We start from the raw sequence: 19,201 nt of genomic DNA, 5'->3' as shown, positions 1-19,201 counted from the left end.
CATTTGGTCCTCAGTAGTACATCTCATTATCTGTAGCCGCTTTATCCTGTTCTACAGGGTCGCAGGCAAGCTGGAGCCTATCCCAGCTGACTACGGGCGAAAGGCGGGGTACACCCTGGACAAGTCGCCAGGTCATCACAGGGCCGACACACAGACACAGACAACCATTCACACTCACATTCACACCTACGGTCAATTTAGAGTCACCAGTTAACCTAACCTACATGTCTTTGGACTGTGGGGGAAACCGGAGCACCCGGAGGAAACCCACGCGGACACGGGGAGAACATGCAAACTCCACACAGAAAGGCCCTCGCCGGCCACGGGGCTCGAACCCGGACCTTCTTGCTGTGAGGCGACAGCGCTAACCACTACAGCACTGTGCCGCCCCCTCAGTAGTATATAATAAAAAAATAAAAAAACAACTTTCATAAGTTAAATCAAAATAGCTTTATTCTACAAAAGGAGAATTTTTAGGAAGAGTGATCAAAATCACCCAAAATCTTTACAGAACTTTAATCTGTCTGGAGTTTCATCTTCGATTTGCAATTTTTTCAAACCACCTCAAATATAACTGAAGGCACAATTTGCAGTGATGTACCAAACACACTGACCTCCCTAAGTAAGGAATAAAACCCGCGGATACATGCTGTTCTAGGAAAACAAACAAATCAACAGTGGGGTTATATGAGGCGATGCGAGACATTGATTTCCGCTGTACGTTTTACTTCCGTCCTACGATGTCTCGCACAGGTCTCAGCGAATCTCGTTTACGGCCATTGCTTTGACATATGGACTGATATATTACAGAGCATATTTCAAACACTCAGAACTTGCTATAGCAGCGACAAAACAGCGGTCAGAAACGCATTCCTATATTTAATAAAATGAGATAAATAGAATTTTGATTTTTAAAAAAAAAAATTCGCCTTCAGTTTTCCTTTAAATGCCAAACTGACAATCAATGGTTGTTACGTGTCATTTTTATTATGAATAAAAAATAGTCGTATGCTTTGTCGGATGTAGATTTATATTTTAATATAGTTTTTTTTTTCCTTCGAGTTTCTAAGTTCTCGTCCAGCAGGTTTTAGCCTGAATGCTAAATGATATGACCATGTTGAGTTTGGAGTCGTGTTAAAAGTAATTTTGTTCCAAAGTTACTTGGAATCTCGTCCTCAAAATTTTAACTCATGTAAGAAGAGTTGGATTGTTAATGACTAAATGTCTTATAGACTTATTATAAACATAGTATAAAAATAGTCACTGTTGACCTAATGTGTCATGAGTGCCATCATAGTACCTATATACGTACAAGTCCCAGTAAAGCCTCGGTCACAACTAGAACCCGAAGCCGCCGCCAGGAGCCGCTAAAACCGCCATTTAGAATTTGAGCCGCCGCCAGCCAATAATTTTGTAAGCCAATTTGAGCCGCTATCTAATAAAATTTGGCTGAGCCACTAAGAATTGTGTACATCAAATAATGGGTTTATCCACATCATGAGCTACAAGAAAAGTGACACAAACATGATCAACTGTACACACTAGTAGTAACACAATAGAGACGTATAGGCATACACTGTAGAGATTTAGAACTGATATCACAGCACAGAGAGCCACCACAAGCTTGCCGTTGTGACTACCTGTCTGGCTTCCCGCCCCTCACACCGTTACCACGATACACTGGGGAACCCGGGAACCCACCCAGAGCATCAATCGACTCCGATATCGACGAGATGGCTACATTCTTTGCCGCTGCTGAGGGAAAGTGTAAAGGTATTTTTTTTTTTTGTTTGTTTCACATACTTCGAGATTGATAAAAAAAAAAGTACTCCACCACTCTACTTTCATCATAGTAAGATAGCTGCCAGTCCTTCACTGGTCATTGCTAGTGAGAGTAGATAGCTAGATGCCTTCCTCGAACAATCCAGATTAGCTTATTACCGTATTTTTCGGACTATAAGTCGCACTTTTTTTCATGGTTCGGCTAGCCATGCGACTTATACTCCGGTGCGACGTATATATGTTGTTTTTTTTTTCACCGCGGAATAACTGGAGCTGATGCTGAGTCTGACGACAGCCACGCAGAAGAAGAGGAAACGGCGCTTCGTCTGCTGCTGGAGGCAGAGTTGTTCAGAAGCGACACCGAGGATGAGGAATTCAATGGATTTGCTGATTTGGAGTGAAATCATCAGCTTGATAAACTTGATTGACCTGTGTTTTATTATTAATGATAGGCCTATAGTTATTTAAATAAGTTATGTAATGATTTTAGGCAGTGCTTAATTTGTGAAGTGGGAGGTCCCAGAACGCAGGAGGTGGGTGGGTCCGGCAACTCAAAAAAAAAAAAAGGCGGGGGATGGTTTACTATAACTTTACGCACATGCGCTTATTGTGTGTGTAAAAAAAAAAAAAAAAAATATCAGACATTATGATCTTAGAAAACACTTTAGTGACGAACAGTTACAGACAGTAATATGTCGTGATATGTTATAAAATATTATTTTTATTAGGCTATATATTAAGTTATATATTAAATGTATCTTCTAAAATAACAGACTACTCATATCACAACCGGTTTATTTCACCATTGGAGATCAGATCACACAAGACATGAGTTAAATTACTCTTTTTAAGGATTTAAGTAGGGGATTTAAAAGCGGTTGTTTGTTTTTTTTCCACTAGACGGTTGTCTTTGGAGATGATATACCTATAGCCTACTTGGCCTCTGATTTGATGAAATAAAATTCGACAAAAATGAAGAATGACACTCCTCGATGATGACTACAGCTTTAATAACACAAATGAAAGAGCCATGGGGCGATAATAAGCCCTACCGGTAAAAATATTCTAAAAGCAAACTGATTAATGCATCAGTAATAGGCTACTAATATTAGTTATAAAAATAATAATATAGGCTATTAGTAATAACGATAGTGATAGTATTAAAGATAGTAGTAGATATTTAAAATAATCAGACTAGGCTACTTACAGGGCAAAGGGCGCGTTATCACTGCTCAGCTGTTCGTTTATTAAATAAACAATGCAGTCGCGCAGTAACCACGCGCCGCTTATCAGATACAATCACAGATTCTATGGATAGAATAACCCTTCAAAAAAGTGCGACTTATAGTCCGGTGCGACGTATATATGTTTTTTTCGTCTTCATAATGCATTTTTTGGCTGATGTGACTTAAACTCCGGAGCGACGTATAGTCCGGAAAATACGGTATTAGCATTGAACTACAATCTTGCTAGATTTATATTTACAATGAAGTAAGAGACCAGGGGACCTGTGGTAATTTGCTATTTATTCCCCCCCATTTGTTTGATCCATTCGCCCGGATATACAGTGGTGCTTGAAAGTTTGTGAACCCTTTAGAATTTTCTATATTTCTGCATAAATATGACCTAAAACATCATCAGATTTTCACACAAGTCCTAAAAGTAGATAAAGAGAACCCAGTTAAACAAATGAAACAAAAATATTATACTTGGTCATTTATTTATTGAGGAAAATGATCCAATATTACTTATCTGTGGGTGGCAAAAGTATGTGAACCTTTGCTTTCAGTATCTGGTGTGACCCCCTTGTGCAGCGATAACTGCAACTAAACGTTTGCGGTAACTGTTGATCAGTCCTGCACACTGGCTTGGAGGAATTTTAGCCCATTCCTCCATAGAGAACAGCTTCAACTCTGGGATGTTGGTGGGTTTCCTCACATGAACTGCTCGCTTCAGGTCCTTCCACAACATTTCCATTGGATTAAGGTCAGGACTTTGACTTGGCCATTCCAAAACATTCACTTTATTCTTCTTTAACCATTCTTTGGTAGAACGACTTGTGTGCTTAGGGTCGTTGTCTTGCTGCATGACCCACCTTCTCTTGAGATTCAGTTCATGGACAGATGCCCTGACATTTTCCTTTAGAATTCGCTGGTATAATTCAGAATTCATTGTTCCATCAATGATGGCAAGCCGTCCTGGCCCAGATGCAGCAAAACAGGCCCAAACCATGATACTACCACCACCATGTTTCACAGATGGGATAAGGTTCTTATGCTGGAATGCAGTGTTTTCCTTTCTCCAAACATGACGCTTCTCATTTAAACCAAAAACTTCTATTTTGGTCTCATCCATCCACAAAATATTTTTCCAATAGTCTTCTGGCTTGTCCACGTGATCTTTAGCAAACTGCAGATGAGCCACAATGTTCTTTTTGGAGAGCAGTGGCTTTCTCCTTGCAACCCTGCCATGCACACCATTGTTGTTCAGTGTTCTCCTGATGGTGGACTCATGAACATTAGCCAATGTGAGAGAGGCCTTCAGTTGCTTAGAAGTTACCCTGGGGTCCTTTGTGACCTCGCCGACTATTACACGCCTTGCTCTTGGAGTGATCTTTGTTGGTCGACCACTCCTGGGGAGGGTAACAATGGTCTTGAATTTCCTCCATTTGTACACAATCTGTCTGACTGTGGATTGGTGGAGTCCAAACTCTTTAGAGATGGTTTTGTAACCTTTTCCAGCCTGATGAGCATCAATAATGCTTTTTCTGAGGTCCTCAGAAATCTCCTTTGTTCGTGCCATGATACACTTCCACAAACATGTGTTGTGAAGATCAGACTTTGATAGATCCCTGTTCTTTAAATAAAACAGGGTGCCCACTCACACCTGATTGTCATCCCATTGATTGAAAACACCTGACTCTAATTTCACCTTCAAATTAACTGCTAATCCTAGAGGTTCACATACTTTTGCCACTCACAGATATGTAATATTGGATCATTTTCCTCAATAAATAAATGCCCAAGTATAATATTTTTGTCTCATTTGTTTAACTGGGTTCTCTTTATCTACTTTTAGGACTTGTGTGAAAATCTGATGATGTTTTAGGTCATATTTATGCAGAAATATCGAAAATTCTAAAGGGTTCACAAACTTTCAAGCACCACTGTATGCCACACAGTGACGTCCAGTATCAGCCATTTGTAGCCATAAACATTTTGGTGGCTGCAGCAGCCATTAAGGTTTTGGCTGAGTCAGCTAGCCAGCCAATAATTTCATCAGCCAGCCATTATCCTGAAAACAAACGGCTTCGGGGTCTAGTCACAACCGGCTGTACGTGCTCCTACGGCCGGTCTACGTGCAAAAAAACGCAAGAAACGCACGGAGAGCGCGCGTGTGACGTGCTGATTTTCGAGCCGCAGACCGGCCGCAGAGGTTTTTTGTCATGTCAAACAAACTCTACGGGCACTTACGTTTTTTTCAGGTTGCAAGACAAACTTACGGCCAACGTGCGCCTTTCTCCATGAACAAAAAAAAACGCAGCGACTTTGGAAACGCCAAAAATCGCACGGCCAAAAAAATCGTACGTCCGGTTGTGACCTAGGCTTAAGTTGTAACCAACTGGAACATCCTTGGCCCCCCAGACTTTTTTCTAGACATGGAACCGACCTGTGTGCGCTACTGTTTTCTTGGGTAGAACCTTCTTGAATCTTCTGACATGCTTTCTTGTAAATTGAATTCAATTTGTAGTGTAATTAGCAACTAATATCTAGTGTAATTTGGCCTTTGGAGATCACAAAAATGTGCCTGGAAATAGCTGAGAAGCCATCTCCAGTCCAGGCTTCTAAAGCTCTTCAGCTTCCGGGGCCCTAAAGTGGGCCCCAGGCCTTAAACTTGGCTTAAACGTCCTTATTTTCCACACTGGACTTATTCTATGATAAGGAAATTTCTTTAACGATGTTTAAAAAAAAAAAAACCTTCCAGATGCGGGCAGCACGGTGGTGTCGTGGTTAGCGCTGTCGCCTCACAGCAAGAAGGTCCGGGTTCGAGCCCTGTGGCCGGCGAGGGCCTTTCTGTACGGAGTTTGCATGTTCTCCCCGTGTCCGCGTGGGTTTCCTCCGGGTGCTCCGGTTTCCCCCAGGCCATTATTAAAAAATGTTCTGTTTCCGGTCCACCGGCCGGGTGAGTGCCGTTTGTGCGGTTGAAATTTTATTTTTTTAACGCCTGTTTTTCGACATTTTTTTGGGGTTCGTAAATCTAAAATCGAACTTGACATTTCCACATTCCCAGGGCTTTCCACTAAGGCTCATACTAGCCAGCCATGACAAATAAGTAGCCAGCCGGGGGGGGGGGGGGGGGGGGGGGGGGGGTAAACACAAAATAAACTCCTGTGCACGCAGTTCCCAGGATTAAATGTATTTTCCACAGACCATTTATTTATTCACTTTACTCAAATACAAAGTAAAATGGCAGTAAATCTTCTTTCTTTTCTTGCGCATTGCATCACGAGGCGTTCCTGGCTTGTAAATCTCTTATTTTCGGTGCATGACACATTCACGCAGCTGAGCATGCTATGAATTAACAACGACAACGGTCTGCAGTGGGGCGACACAATTACACACTCAGCCAACATTTCTCCATTTGTGTATGAAAATACACTCCAACCACTCAGTTTGGGTTCATTTACAACCAATGGTGTCTTTTGACGCCAGCACGTAATTGAACGAGAGAAGACTGGTTTACCGGAGACAAAATAAGCGTTATCTCTGCTTCTGTTCCCTCCGACACACTACTGCCTCCGCCGAGTGCGCGCGCACTCTGAACTGAATCAGCTCTGCGCATGCGCCGTGCGGCACAAAAAAATGGCAGCCACCATGAAGGAAGCAGATCCGGAGTTTTCAAACATTTGCTTAAGTGTGAAATCGCAAAATGGTATTCTAGCGAACAACAAAATAGTAAAGATTCACAAAAACAAATCATTCAGTGATCATTTTAATAGTGTAATTTCATCCGAACTAGGCCGAACGGTCGATTTAGAACTACAAAAAGTCCGTGTGTCGGACATTTTAAGTACCTTTGTAAAAGTTTTGCAAATGTTGCAGTCAGCATTTAAAATGCTAACTTAAAGTTTTTGTACAAGTTTCAGTTGATTAAACGGTCATTTTATTAAATGTGTCTGCTTTTGTAATAAAGTACTGAAAGAAAAAGCAAACACAGCATTGCGATTTCTTATCCATCCACAGGGCTCTACAGTGCGCACGTTTCACTCGCATTTGCGAGCAAATTTTTCAGCATGCGAACGATGAAAAAAAAAAAAAACGCGCATTCGTGCGAGGGCTTCTTGCGGCCGACAATTTAGGAAAGCACTGAGCACAGACGCGACGAGTTTAACATTCTAAAATGTATCAAACGTTAAACTGCAAAGTATGTAAATCTAGCGCTGGATAGCCTACCGAATATAGTGTAACGAGTAACAACCTGTATTGTTGCGTGTGTGTTCAGAAGTTAAATTTTTTTTGCCGTTCTGCCACATCTTTCTGTGATTGCCCCTCTTTCCCACGGTTGTATGTTGTGGGTGTGGCATTAGGTGGGAAAAGTGCTTTTTAGGGATTCATCAGATCATTCAACTGAGAGATAACAGAGCTGGTTCGGACCGAGCGGAGAAATATATTCGCTATGCAGAGAATAACAGCGTTTTTTAAAGGAACAGTCCACCGTACTTCCATAATGAAATATGCTCTTATCTGAATTGAGACGAGCTGCTCCGTACCTCTCCGAGCTTTGCGCGACCTCCCAGTCAGTCAGACGCAGTCAGACGCGCTGTCACTCCTGTTAGCAATGTAGCTAGGCTCAGCATGGCCAATGGTATTTTTGGGGGCTGTAGTTAGATGCGACCAAACTCTTCCGCGTTTTTCCTGTTTACATAGGTTTATATGACCAGTGATATGAAACAAGTTCAGTTACACAAATTGAAACGTAGCGATTTTCTATGCTATGGAAAGTCCGCACTATAATGACAGGCGTACTAACACCTTCTGCGTGCTTCGACAGCGCATTGATACCTTCACTCCTGTTTTCCCCCTCTCCGTCACGTTGGTTGTATTGACGGAAGTTGGGGGGGCGGGGGAGAGAAAAAAAAAAAACAGGAGTGAAGGTATCAATGCGCTGCCGAAGCGCGCAGAAGGTGTTAGTACGCCTGTCATTATAGTGCGGACTTTCCATAGCATAGAAAATCGCCACGTTTCAATTTGTGTAACTGAACTTGTTTCATATCACTGCTCATATAAACCTACCGTAAAATACCAAATAATAGCCGAGTTCCAATTAACCGCCGAGTTCCCTTTAACGGCCGGGTGTACGCGTGTGTTGTGACAAATAAAGGCCGGTTCCGAATACTCGCCGGGGTCTTAAAAAAAAAAAAAAAAAAAAAAAAGCGTCCGAACGTTCTATCTAGAATCTTGAGGCCCAGCACTTTTCTGGTTTTCTGGTGTTTAAACGATTTTGCATTGCATAGTTTTCTACCGAAACAATATGAATGAATGAATGAATGAATGAATGAATGAAATTATTTCTATAATACTGTTTACAACATTTTGTTACGTGATAATAAACATGCCATTTCAATGTTATAATCTTGGTCTACCGTAATATTTCTTGAGGAATGCAACTCCGTAACTTTTGACAGATGTCTTAGCCAATTACGTTTGACATGGGTGTGTGGGATATCACTTACGTCATCGAATGAGGAATACCCCTTTGGGGTATTCACCCAACGAAAGCCAGCGTGTGTGGTGACATTGAGGACTGCGGGTTTCCAAGGTTGGACTGCTGCTTCTGTTAAACGACCTAAATTGCCGAATGCATGCGTCAAAGCACACACTGAGTTTTATTAAAGACCTTATACCATTTCACTTGCCCTTACCCATTCGGATCTGGAAGACGCTTTACAAAAAAGGTGAGAGCGTTCTAACATGCATTTCAGTCTGCTCGCGGCCAATCTAATCCAAGGGGCCTTTTCAACAAGTAATCTGTCGTGCAAGTTGGGCAGAAGCACGCGTCAGGCAGGCAACATGTAGGCCTACAAGTCAGTAACCTATTCAACTAACTTTCATCCGAACTTTAAGTTTTCTACGGGGTCGAGCCACCGTACCGACTCACTCGGGGAATAGGCTCATATCCGCCAAATAGGGAGACGTCTTGGAGAGAAACGTGAGAATGCAAGATGACAGTATGTAGCCACTGCAGGTCACTTATTTTTCAGCATAAGAAAAAACCCTTTGGTTTGACACTTCGCACCCTAATTATGTTGCTTCAACGTCGCGCCCTCCATGCAATTTCAGATTGACAGACATCGCGAAGCGCAAAGGGCGGAGGCTGCATGGGTGAGGGTGATAGCAAGTGACCATAACTTTGCAGAGTAATTAAATCACAGTGCTGCGCACAGACAATGGTGTGGTTTCTTGATTATTTTGTAAAGCATGCGCTTAACTAGTCATTAACAGGAAAAGGTGTGTGATTTATCCTTTATCCACCCCGACTGTGCCATGCGAAGATGCATTCTGCGTCTTGAAAATTCCCCGAAGTCGGCACCGTGCTATCTGTAATCTAACTCTAAACAAACTGTAAGTTATACTGGTTAAAAGTAGGCCTATCTGAGAATGATTTTTTCCCCGTTTTGAGGTAGATTTTGGGGAAGGTGTTTGTGAAGAAGGAATTAATCGCCTGTTCCAAATAGCCGCCTAGTCTCTAATACGCGCCGGGTCTCTTACGCGATTGAGACAAATAATAGCCCGGGCTATTATTTGGTATTTTACGGTATGTAAACAGGAAAAACGCGGAAGAGTTTGGTCGCATCTAACTACAGCCCCAAAAAATACCATTGGCCATACTGAGCCTAGCTACATTGCTAACAGGAGTGACAGCGCGTCTGACTGCGTCTGACTGACTGGGAGGTCGCGCAAAGCTCGGAGAGGTACGGAGCAGCTCGTCTCAATTCAGATAAGAGCATATTTCATTATGGAAGTACGGTGGACTGTTCCTTTAAATGTACTATATACAACCCTGCTTAGCCAATTCCATGTGTGTAGCTTATGAAATCTTTCTGTGCATTGAACCCATGCAGGGTCTCTCTGCCTGCTGGCGGATCCGCACGTGACATCACAAATCTGGATCAATCTGGCTCCAGACTCCCTTGGGATTTTTCCAGACACGTTTTGTTATTTTATTTTTTTCTGCTGTAGATGGATGGCCTTGTGCAAAATTACCCTTCTGGATGAGTGTGTAAAGGGACATTCATATAAAAAAAAACAAAAAAAAAAAACAAAATTGGTCCAGGATATGCACTTTAAATAGCCCAAACATAGTTCACTGATTAAAGACAGGTGTTCTTTGTTAACGGCACGTGTGCCGGAGTTCGCTACGGTAGGTGAGCGCGCAGCCCGAGGCGTGCCTACAGGTGTACGAACCAAGGCGCGCAGGACTGAAACAGTTCTGCGCAAACGCCACACGATCGCACTAGAAAGCACGGTCAAGCTGCCGGTGTAGCTGCAGTCTTTTTAGGTGCGAATTACGAGTATTTCCTCTTGTTAATAATTCGCCGTGTCAAAACAAGCAAAACTTTCCTCCTTCTTTCGACGTGAAGAGAGGGAAGCAATTTATTATATCTATATATTTTTCCCCATCAAAGTTGCATTTGCATCCAGCAAAGTTAGCTTCGGAGCTAAGTTTTTGTGCCGTTTCTAGAACACATCAAGAAAACGTGGAAGAAACAGCAATAACGAAAGAGCCGGTTTCTAAGCTTCTTAAAACTATTAATGGTAATTATTTTTCGTTACATAATGTACTCAGGCTGCCAGTCAGTGTGTGACCCCCCCAGAAAAATCCTAGCTACGCCCCTGAAGAAAGAACATTTTTGAAATGTCCTTCAGGAAAGCTGGAAAGACATTCACTCACTCGGAGCTCCCGGATCGATAAGCCGAACGTTATTAAAATGCAAATGACACTGATGAGCTACAATATCATTTTTATAGGACACTGGTCTCTCTGTGCAGCTGGCTGGGACTCCCGTGCTTAGGGACCGTCTATTACCCTGTCCACACTAGGGATTTTGTACAGATACGAAACTACTTTCGTACCACAACACCTGTCCACACTAGCAACTATACCGGTACTGTAGCGGTTAGGGCTGTAACGATATGCGTATCGAAATCGCGATACGCAGAGCCACAATCCGTATCGCGATACAAGAAGGCAGAATCGCGGTACACCCTTTCAAACTTCTCCTCAGCCCAAAAACAGAGGCGCTTCCAAACTTCAATTTATGAATACTTTACTTTTTATTTAAATTACATTTTAAACTTACTTAAATTACTTTTTTTTTTTTTTATATCTATTAGGAAGTCGTTTTTTCGCCGACCTGCGACAATCTTCTGCGAGTCACGCAACGTCCACACTCGCCACTGGCAGAGCATTCATTTCTTTTAAGCGGTCGCCATTCTGGTTGCGACGCGGGGAGCGAATCTGTAAACAAGCAGCTCATTGGCTGGCTAGGTGTGCCACAAGCCAATCACAATCACTTGACCGGAAAGGCATGCAGTGTTGCCAGATTGGGCAGGTTTAGGTGCTTTTTGGCTGGTTTTGAACATATTTTGGGGTGGAAAACGTTAGCAATATCTGGCAACACTGAAGGCGTGTCTGCTTGGGCGGAAGCCTTCTGCGGCAGTTACATTTTGACACGCGAGCAATGTTTCACCATAAAAATTCCGTAATTTCCATCTGTTTTCCGCAATCACAGAAAATCATTGGCCCTATGAGAGTGAGACAGTGAGAGAGCCCCCCCCCCAAAAAAATCTTAACGGATTTACACGATTTGGAAAAATGACTTTTTCAGAACCGAAAAAAACAGAGCTTCCGGCTCAACAGTATTATTTTGAGAAATAAAACAATCTTTGGATATACATTTGTTCATTTTTGCATACATATTACTCATTCTCTGCAGTGGTCTGAATTATTTGTTACTGAATAGTTAATGTAAGTAAGTAAATGTTAATAAGTCAAATTTACTACTTTAAAAAAAACATTTAAAAAAAAATCGTGGGCGTATCGAATCGTGGGTCAAAAATCGCGATACGAATCGAATCGTGAGTTGGGTGTATCGTTACAGCCCTAGTAGCGGTATAACTGTATCATACCCATACATTTGTGGGTTCCGTACCAGTACAGTATCGGCACTGTAGCGCTTCGCTGTAGTGTGGACAGATGAAGCGGTTCTGTATCGATACAAATATAATGCAGGGTTCTCGCCAGCGCTTTATATGGTTGCGGCCCGCTACGCTAAAATTTCAGACCGCAACGGTAATTTCCCCCCGCTACGCTAAATTTTTAATATAGCGTAACGGTTGTTTTCAGTTGTTCATCACCATCGCCAAAAGTTTTTTTTTTCCTGCGCACTTGAGCAGTTTTCAAGGTGTCAAAATCAGCCTACGTTTGTTAGGAAACCCATGCCTGGAAATCAGTTCCGAGAGAGAGAGAGAGAGAGAGATCCTGGCGATAACTTTCTCTTGAGCTGGACTTCGGTGAATGACAATGGATGACGGACCCCCTCGCAAAAAAAGAGACATTCGCTCTTTCTTCACAGTTAGAAATGTAAGTGCACCACTTCTACAGGTTTTCCATCACGCTTGAAAACTTAACCCAAAGCCCTTTGATGAATGAAAACGTCTACTTTGTAAGCAGGTTTAGCAATATGACAGGGCGCACGTATCGGATGATTAGCGCTAATTTACTGGATCCCACTGTGGCTAACATTAACACACTGGTAATCTGCCTGCATGCCATCCATCGTTATATTTCTATAAGGAGACAGGCACAAGAGAGGTTGGAGGAGATGAAGGAAAGGACATAGGAGGCATTTAATAGTTTTAGATTATATATTAATTATTTATTAAGGGGGCTGGGTGTATGTTATGCCTGAATGAAAATGCAATTTGTTTTTTTTTTTTATTTTTATGTGCTCAGGCATTTCTTAATTTCTTAATACAATAAAACATTCATTATCTCTTTGGTTGTGTCTGAGTTTACATATCTTTTGACAACACCCTCTGTAGTTCAGTGAAATACAACAGTAGGTAACACATTGCCAAGATCCAAAGATGTAACAATTTTCCATCAAGGATATACAACATAAAAAATGCAATTTATCCCCTCCAGGAACGTCAAATATGGCCAATTTTGGGCATGATTTTTCAAAATCTCCGCACCATCCCCCCGCTCGGTCGCTACGCTCCCTCGCCATAACCCATTACGCTAAAAAAAAATCCTGGTGAGAACCCTGTAATGCGCATGCACAAAGTCACACACCTCAATCGATGTCTTCACTGAATAAAATAGTGAAGAATGGAGATTCGTTTGTTTCTTTTTCAACTGCCTCGCGCATTTTATACAATTCAACTGAATAAATGACCACCAGAAATACAGACTGTACACTGACAACAAAAAGCGCACACACGTTGTTCCACCCGCCATATTTTCGGAAGGAAGTTACTCGGTAACCACGGAAACATTTCGCGCACGTGCATTTCAACTACCGTGAAAGAAAACCGCAAACATTTCTTGCTAGTGTGGACAGATGCACTAAACTGTACCGGTTTACTTTGTATTGATACAGTTATACCACTTTCGTACCGGTATAAGTGTGAACACAGCATATAAAGCACTACACCATCTCATCTCATTATCTCTAGCCACTTTATCCTTCTACAGGGTCGCAGGCAAGCTGGAGCGTATCCCAGCTGACTACGGGCGAAAGGCGGGGTACACCCTGGACAAGTCGCCAGGTCATCACAGGGCTGACACATACGCTACGTTCACACTGCAAGGCTTAATGCTCAATTCCGATTTTTTTGTGAAATCCGATTTTTTTGTGAGGTCGTTCACATTAACAAATATATGTGACTTGTATGTGATCCTCAGTATGAACGAAAAGCGACCTAAAAGTGTTCCGCATGCGCATTGCAGGATACGACGACGTCACACGCAGTGAGCATGGCCAGTGTTTACGGAAGTAAAACCGCCCGATTGCGGTATGACTCATCCAATCTAGCTTGAATAGCTGCATCCCCCCAAATGGAAATCAGCTCCCTAACCTCTGCGTCCTTCCATTGAGAAGATTCAGAACCTTCACAGCCCGAAGCGTCCCTCGCATTGATGTCATGCGCAGGGGCGCAGATACGTTTTTTGAACTGGGAGGGACAAAAAACTGGGGGGGACAAAGCTGCCAGCAAACCAACCCCAACCCCGATATGCCTGTCAAACTTGTTGTTAGTAACCATAGCAACCAAGCTCGAGCTCGCAACCTGTGCAGTCTGCGCAGCTCAACCAACCGAATATCAGTCTTTGTTTTGTTTTATGTGAGTTGTTGCAACTATGTATGTACTGCTGTGCACCTCAATAAACCGAATGGTAATTAGTCTTTTGATTTTTCCGTGAGGTTTGCCTTATGCAAAGAAAGACAGCATAGACGTTTTTTCCTCCCTATAAGTGGGGGGGACCGAACGAGGTGAATTTAAATCTGAGTAGGACGAGTCCCCCCCTCTATCTGCGCCCGTGATTATGCGCCATGTTGTTGTAACTTTTTTTGAGAGACCCGCCGCCTACTTCAGCGCAGAATAGTGACGTTTGTGGCTTGTTGATGACGTGTAAGTCGGATGAATGCGACCTGGCGGTTCAGACTGAAGTCGCATATGAAAAGAGCGGATAGGAATCGGAATTAGGACCACATATCCAAACGGCCTGGGTCGGATTTGAAAAAATCGGATCTGTGTCGTTCATATTGTCAATAAAAGATCGGATACAGGTCACATATGGGCGAAAAGATCGGATTTGAGTCACTTCAGCCTGCAGTGTGAACGTAGCCATAGACACAGACAACCATTCACACTCACACCTACGGTCAATTTAGAGTCACCAGTTAACCTAACCTGCATGTCTTTGGACTGTGGAGGAAACCGGAGCACCCGGAGGAAACCCACGCGGACACGGGGAGAACATGGAAACTCCGCACAGAAAGGCCCTTGCCGGCCACGGGGCTCGAACCCGGACCTTCTTGCTGTGAGGTGACAGCGCTAACCACTACACCACCGTGCCGCCCAGCACTACACCACCCCCCAAAAAAATACAATCAGGGTACGCAAGCTAAAAATCACATTTAACACTTATCTTTAATATCAAAAGGCTTGACTAAATAAACTTGGTTGTTTATTGTAGCCCTGTGATAGCTCTATTTCCCATGCAAAAAACAATTGGTGATAACGTTATTTTTGGTGAATGTATGGCAATATATGTCATATTTAACAAAAATTACTCGTGTCATTTAGAAAAAGTGCTTTTTTGACCACAGGGATGCACTTAAATCATTCTTTATACCATAAAACACATATTTGGTTCCATATCACTGGAAGCATAGTTAAGTTTTAATGTTGAATGCCAGGAAGTTTTCAGACCATTTTGATCAAATTAGTGTCAAAAAAAAGTCCTCTCCGAGACAGCTAATTTTTCAATATAAAATAACATATCTAAAATGATTATTTTCATCCTAAAATGTGGTCAAGATATTGGGACGTAAATATTAGAGACAACTAACACAAAGCTTACAGCCTTATAGTTAAAAGCACTATGGAAGTAGTGGATTCTGAATTGTCAAAAAAAAAAAAGTTTCTCCCATCTTATAGCAGATTACACAAAACTACCATACACACATGTCAAAAAATTACCTGAAATCTGTTCTTTAACTTGTCCTTCACTTAAAAACTGCTACAAGAACCAGTTTGAATCAGTTTGAATTTTGAACCCCTGTGACACAAACTTCGTACCCTGATTGTAAAACAACCCGTAAATAAATAAAACCACCCCTTCATAAATAAATAAATAGAAATAAACAAAATGACTCTTATGCAGTGTCATCAAAATCACTCTACACATCAGGAGTCTCCTGCTGCTTATACTACAACACTTAGTCTGAGGAAAAACAAACAAAAAAAATTTACTTTTGCATAATTTTGAGGAATTTAATTCAGGCTGTTGGGGAAAAAGAAATTCAGTCTCGTTTCACCAAAATCAGTTCAACCACCTGGGGTCTCCTGCTGGTTATACAACAGTTAATTTGGGGTTAAAATGCTTTTGCATAATGTTGAGGAAATACAGAAGCCGAGAGAGGCCCTTCATATAATCCTTTTTTCTTATTCACCTTGTTATCCCGAGATAACGACATAATTAATTCAGGATCTCGAGAAAACAACACAACTAATTCGAAATCTCGAGAAAACAAAACCGTTATTTCGAGATCTCGAGAAAACAAAATTATTTCATGATCTCAGCTGGATCACTGTATCTCCGTCGGTAGAGACAAAGCCAGGCCAGTCTTCTGCGGAGGTGCCGCGGACTAATTTTGAAATTATCCCTTATTAAAAGACTTGATGCAATCTCTCCCTGTGTCAACCCCTGATCAAAATATTGCCTTATTAGGTGATCGATTATTCCAGACATTCTAATGACCAAAGTTGCGTCTATACAGAATGAGAAATAGCCCCAAAGTCAGCATATCACAAGTCTCTTGGCGTACCTGAATGAACCATTTCTCAGCTGTTTACTCGAGATCATGAAATAATTTTGTTTTCTCGAGATCTCGAATTAGTTGTGTCGTTTTCTCGAGATCCTGAATTAATTATGCCGTTATCTCGGGATAACAAGGTGAATAAAAAAAAAAGGATTATATGAAGGGCCTCTCTCGGCTTCCGTAAGGAAACCATAAAATAAAAAAAATAAAAAAACTCATTTTTTCAGTGAGAGATGAAGCGACTTCACTAAAAGTTTTTTTTTTAAACCCTTTTTACTTCTCTTTACAAGCGGGTCAATAATTGCCGAGGACATTTTGAGCTTTGAGTGCAGACGCTTTCAGTGAGATTTTTTTTTTTTTTAAAGAAAAATAAAATTCAGGTGGTGTAGTGGTTAGTAGGGCTGTAACGATACACCCATAGAAGGTTTTTTTCCTGCCATGGAAGTGCACTTGTATACTGAGGAGGAAGCAATTTGCATTACAGCCGTGAATGAGGATTCAAAATGGCGGCTCAGCTCGGTTTTCCCTTTCGGGCGCTCTCGTTTTCTGTTAGAATTTGGTAAAGAAAAAATAAATATATTATTTACCAGCTTAAGGTCGGTCCGTATGGTGAAATACCGTGACCTCGGCCTTGAGTACTTTCAAGACCTCGGTCACGGTGTTTCACGATACGGACCTCTGCTTTATCCTGTTCTACAGGGTCGCAGGCAAGCTGGAGCCTATCCCAGCTGACTACGGGCGAAAGGCGGGGTACACCCTGGACAAGTCGCCAGGTCATCACAGGGCTGAGGGCCTCTGCATGCTCTTGCGACAAGGCTTTCGTAGATAGCTTTTCGCAGACAGTTGTAATTTATCGTTGAGCGGGGAGTAATAGGCGTGCGCGATGTTACTCACCGCCACAACGCAAGGGGGCACGAAGTCGCTAGGAGTAGTTGGTGGGTGTGGTTAGTGGAGTGTTTATCCTCCGGTTACTTATAATGACTAGAACTGGAGTCGTATAGATGTACGTACTTCCTCACTTCCTCGATCAACCGCTCTTTGTGCTGCTCCATCTTCGCTCGTGTTTTTAAAAATGCCGGTCGTGAAAACAAAACAAACCGGGAAAGTAGGGAAGCGGAAGTGCGTGTACAGTGGATATAGAGTGGACCAATCAGAGCCCTCGTCTGTGACGCTGTCTGCGAGGCTTCTGCGGTGGTCACAATTTTTGGGAGGTGCGCGCAGAGCGTCTGCGAAGGTGGGGGGGCTACGCAGACGTTATCTGCGAGGACTGGGTTGTCAGCATAAATTGGCCTTGACACAGACACCTACAGTCAATTTAGAGTCACCAGTTAACCTAACCTGCATGTCTTTGGACTGTGGGGGAAACCGGAGCACCCGGAGGAAACCCACGCGGACACGGGGAGAACATGCAAACTCCGTACAGAAAGGCCCTCGCCGGCCCCGGGGCTCGAACCCGGACCTTCTTGCTGTGAGGCGACAGCGTTAACCACTACACCACCATCATCTATCTTTATGAGCTATTGACTTTTTTTTTTTTATTAAAGTCGATGATGTGTGGAGTGATTTTTGGTGCCACTGCATAAGAGTGAATTTATTGACTTTTTTTTTCGTATCTTTAGAGTCTTGCACTTTGCAGACGGCCCCTGACTCCCAGCCGGCTGCACAGAGGCAGTTCTGCAGCTCGGAGGAGAGCAGCGCGTTTTAATAAACATGTTGTAACTTGTCTGCCTTAATGCAGCTGGAAAGACGCGTCGTTTGTTGTTTTAACGAAATGACTTATTGATCCGGGAATTTCTGCGGATCTTTCCAAGTTTTCCGAGCCGAGTTCAGGAGCAGGTTTCTGCAGAACCACTTCACCTGCATGTCGCACATCTGCACCGACTGGCGATCCAAACGTGCCAATAATAAAGCACCAAAGTGCAACTGGCTTGTTGTGGACAATAAAACAGGAAACCTCTCTCCTGTACTTCCGCTTAGATTTCCCCACACACACATGTAAACACTTACTGAACGCTGTGCTCACGGCTCCACTACATCCCCGAATGTGGGTCAACAGGCCTCAACCGGAAGCGCCTTATCCAAACTAAGTACTCCAAAACTGCACAGATTTACCTTTCACACTCATTCAACCTCCTTTAATTCCGTAACTTATCTCTATAAAAACCGTAAGTATTACTGCTAAAATGCATAGCTGAAAATAATATTAAAAACCGCCAGGCCTCAGCTACTTTTCATGCTCTACTTTACTTGTGCGTTTCTGTCATGCGCACTAACAGCTTCCGGGGTGCATATTTTATTAGTGCTCTAATATGACACACCACGCGTTAGAACAGAAACGAGGTCCGACTATGTTGTGACACTGACTGCAAATGGTGCAGGCTGTTTTTGTTTCGCAAGTACTTGGAGAAAAAAATGTATTACTGCTAGTTATTAAATATATTACTGAAGAACTTTTTTTTTTTTTTTTTTTACACATTTTTACCGTAATTCGTAGCACGCATATGCATTATGCGCATGCGCAACACACTCATGCCTGTCTGTAACTCATGGTACAATCCTACATTTACTGAAATAAATGAATAAATAAAGTATAATTTTACACTGCATATAGTTTAGCCTCCTGAACATACATTATTTAGTGATAACTTGTTTTATTTACTGCATTCTCCTCAGTGGAATAATATGTAAAAGAACAGATTTCAACGTGTCGCGTTTTAATGACGCAAATACCGAGGGCTGAATCTCAAACGGCTTCTTACTTCCTATGTAAGTATACTACATAGTGTATTTAGTAATGGCTGATACACG

General features: G+C 42.4%; 1 protein-coding gene across 7 annotated transcripts in view; it reads right to left on the bottom strand.

Annotated features, from left to right (window-relative positions):
- The window catches only part of clockb (clock circadian regulator b), a 112,015-nt gene that overhangs the window by 56,671 nt on the left and 36,143 nt on the right, over positions 1 to 19,201 (bottom strand). For 6 of the 7 annotated variants that reach the window (XM_060916557.1, XM_060916561.1, XM_060916560.1 and 3 more), the window contains exon 1: positions 18,401 to 18,650. The exons of the other annotated variant lie outside the window; for it this stretch is intronic. The gene's annotated coding sequence lies outside the window, so the exon portion shown is untranslated. Of the gene's footprint in view, positions 1 to 18,400; positions 18,651 to 19,201 lie in introns of those variants that run through there. 7 annotated transcript variants of the gene reach the window in all.

This window comes from Neoarius graeffei, chromosome 3 (assembly GCF_027579695.1).
Source record: "Neoarius graeffei isolate fNeoGra1 chromosome 3, fNeoGra1.pri, whole genome shotgun sequence".
NCBI classification, from domain to species: domain Eukaryota; kingdom Metazoa; phylum Chordata; class Actinopteri; order Siluriformes; family Ariidae; genus Neoarius; species Neoarius graeffei.
Note: the sequence above shows the minus strand (reverse complement) of the source record. Positions and strands in the feature narration are given on the sequence as shown.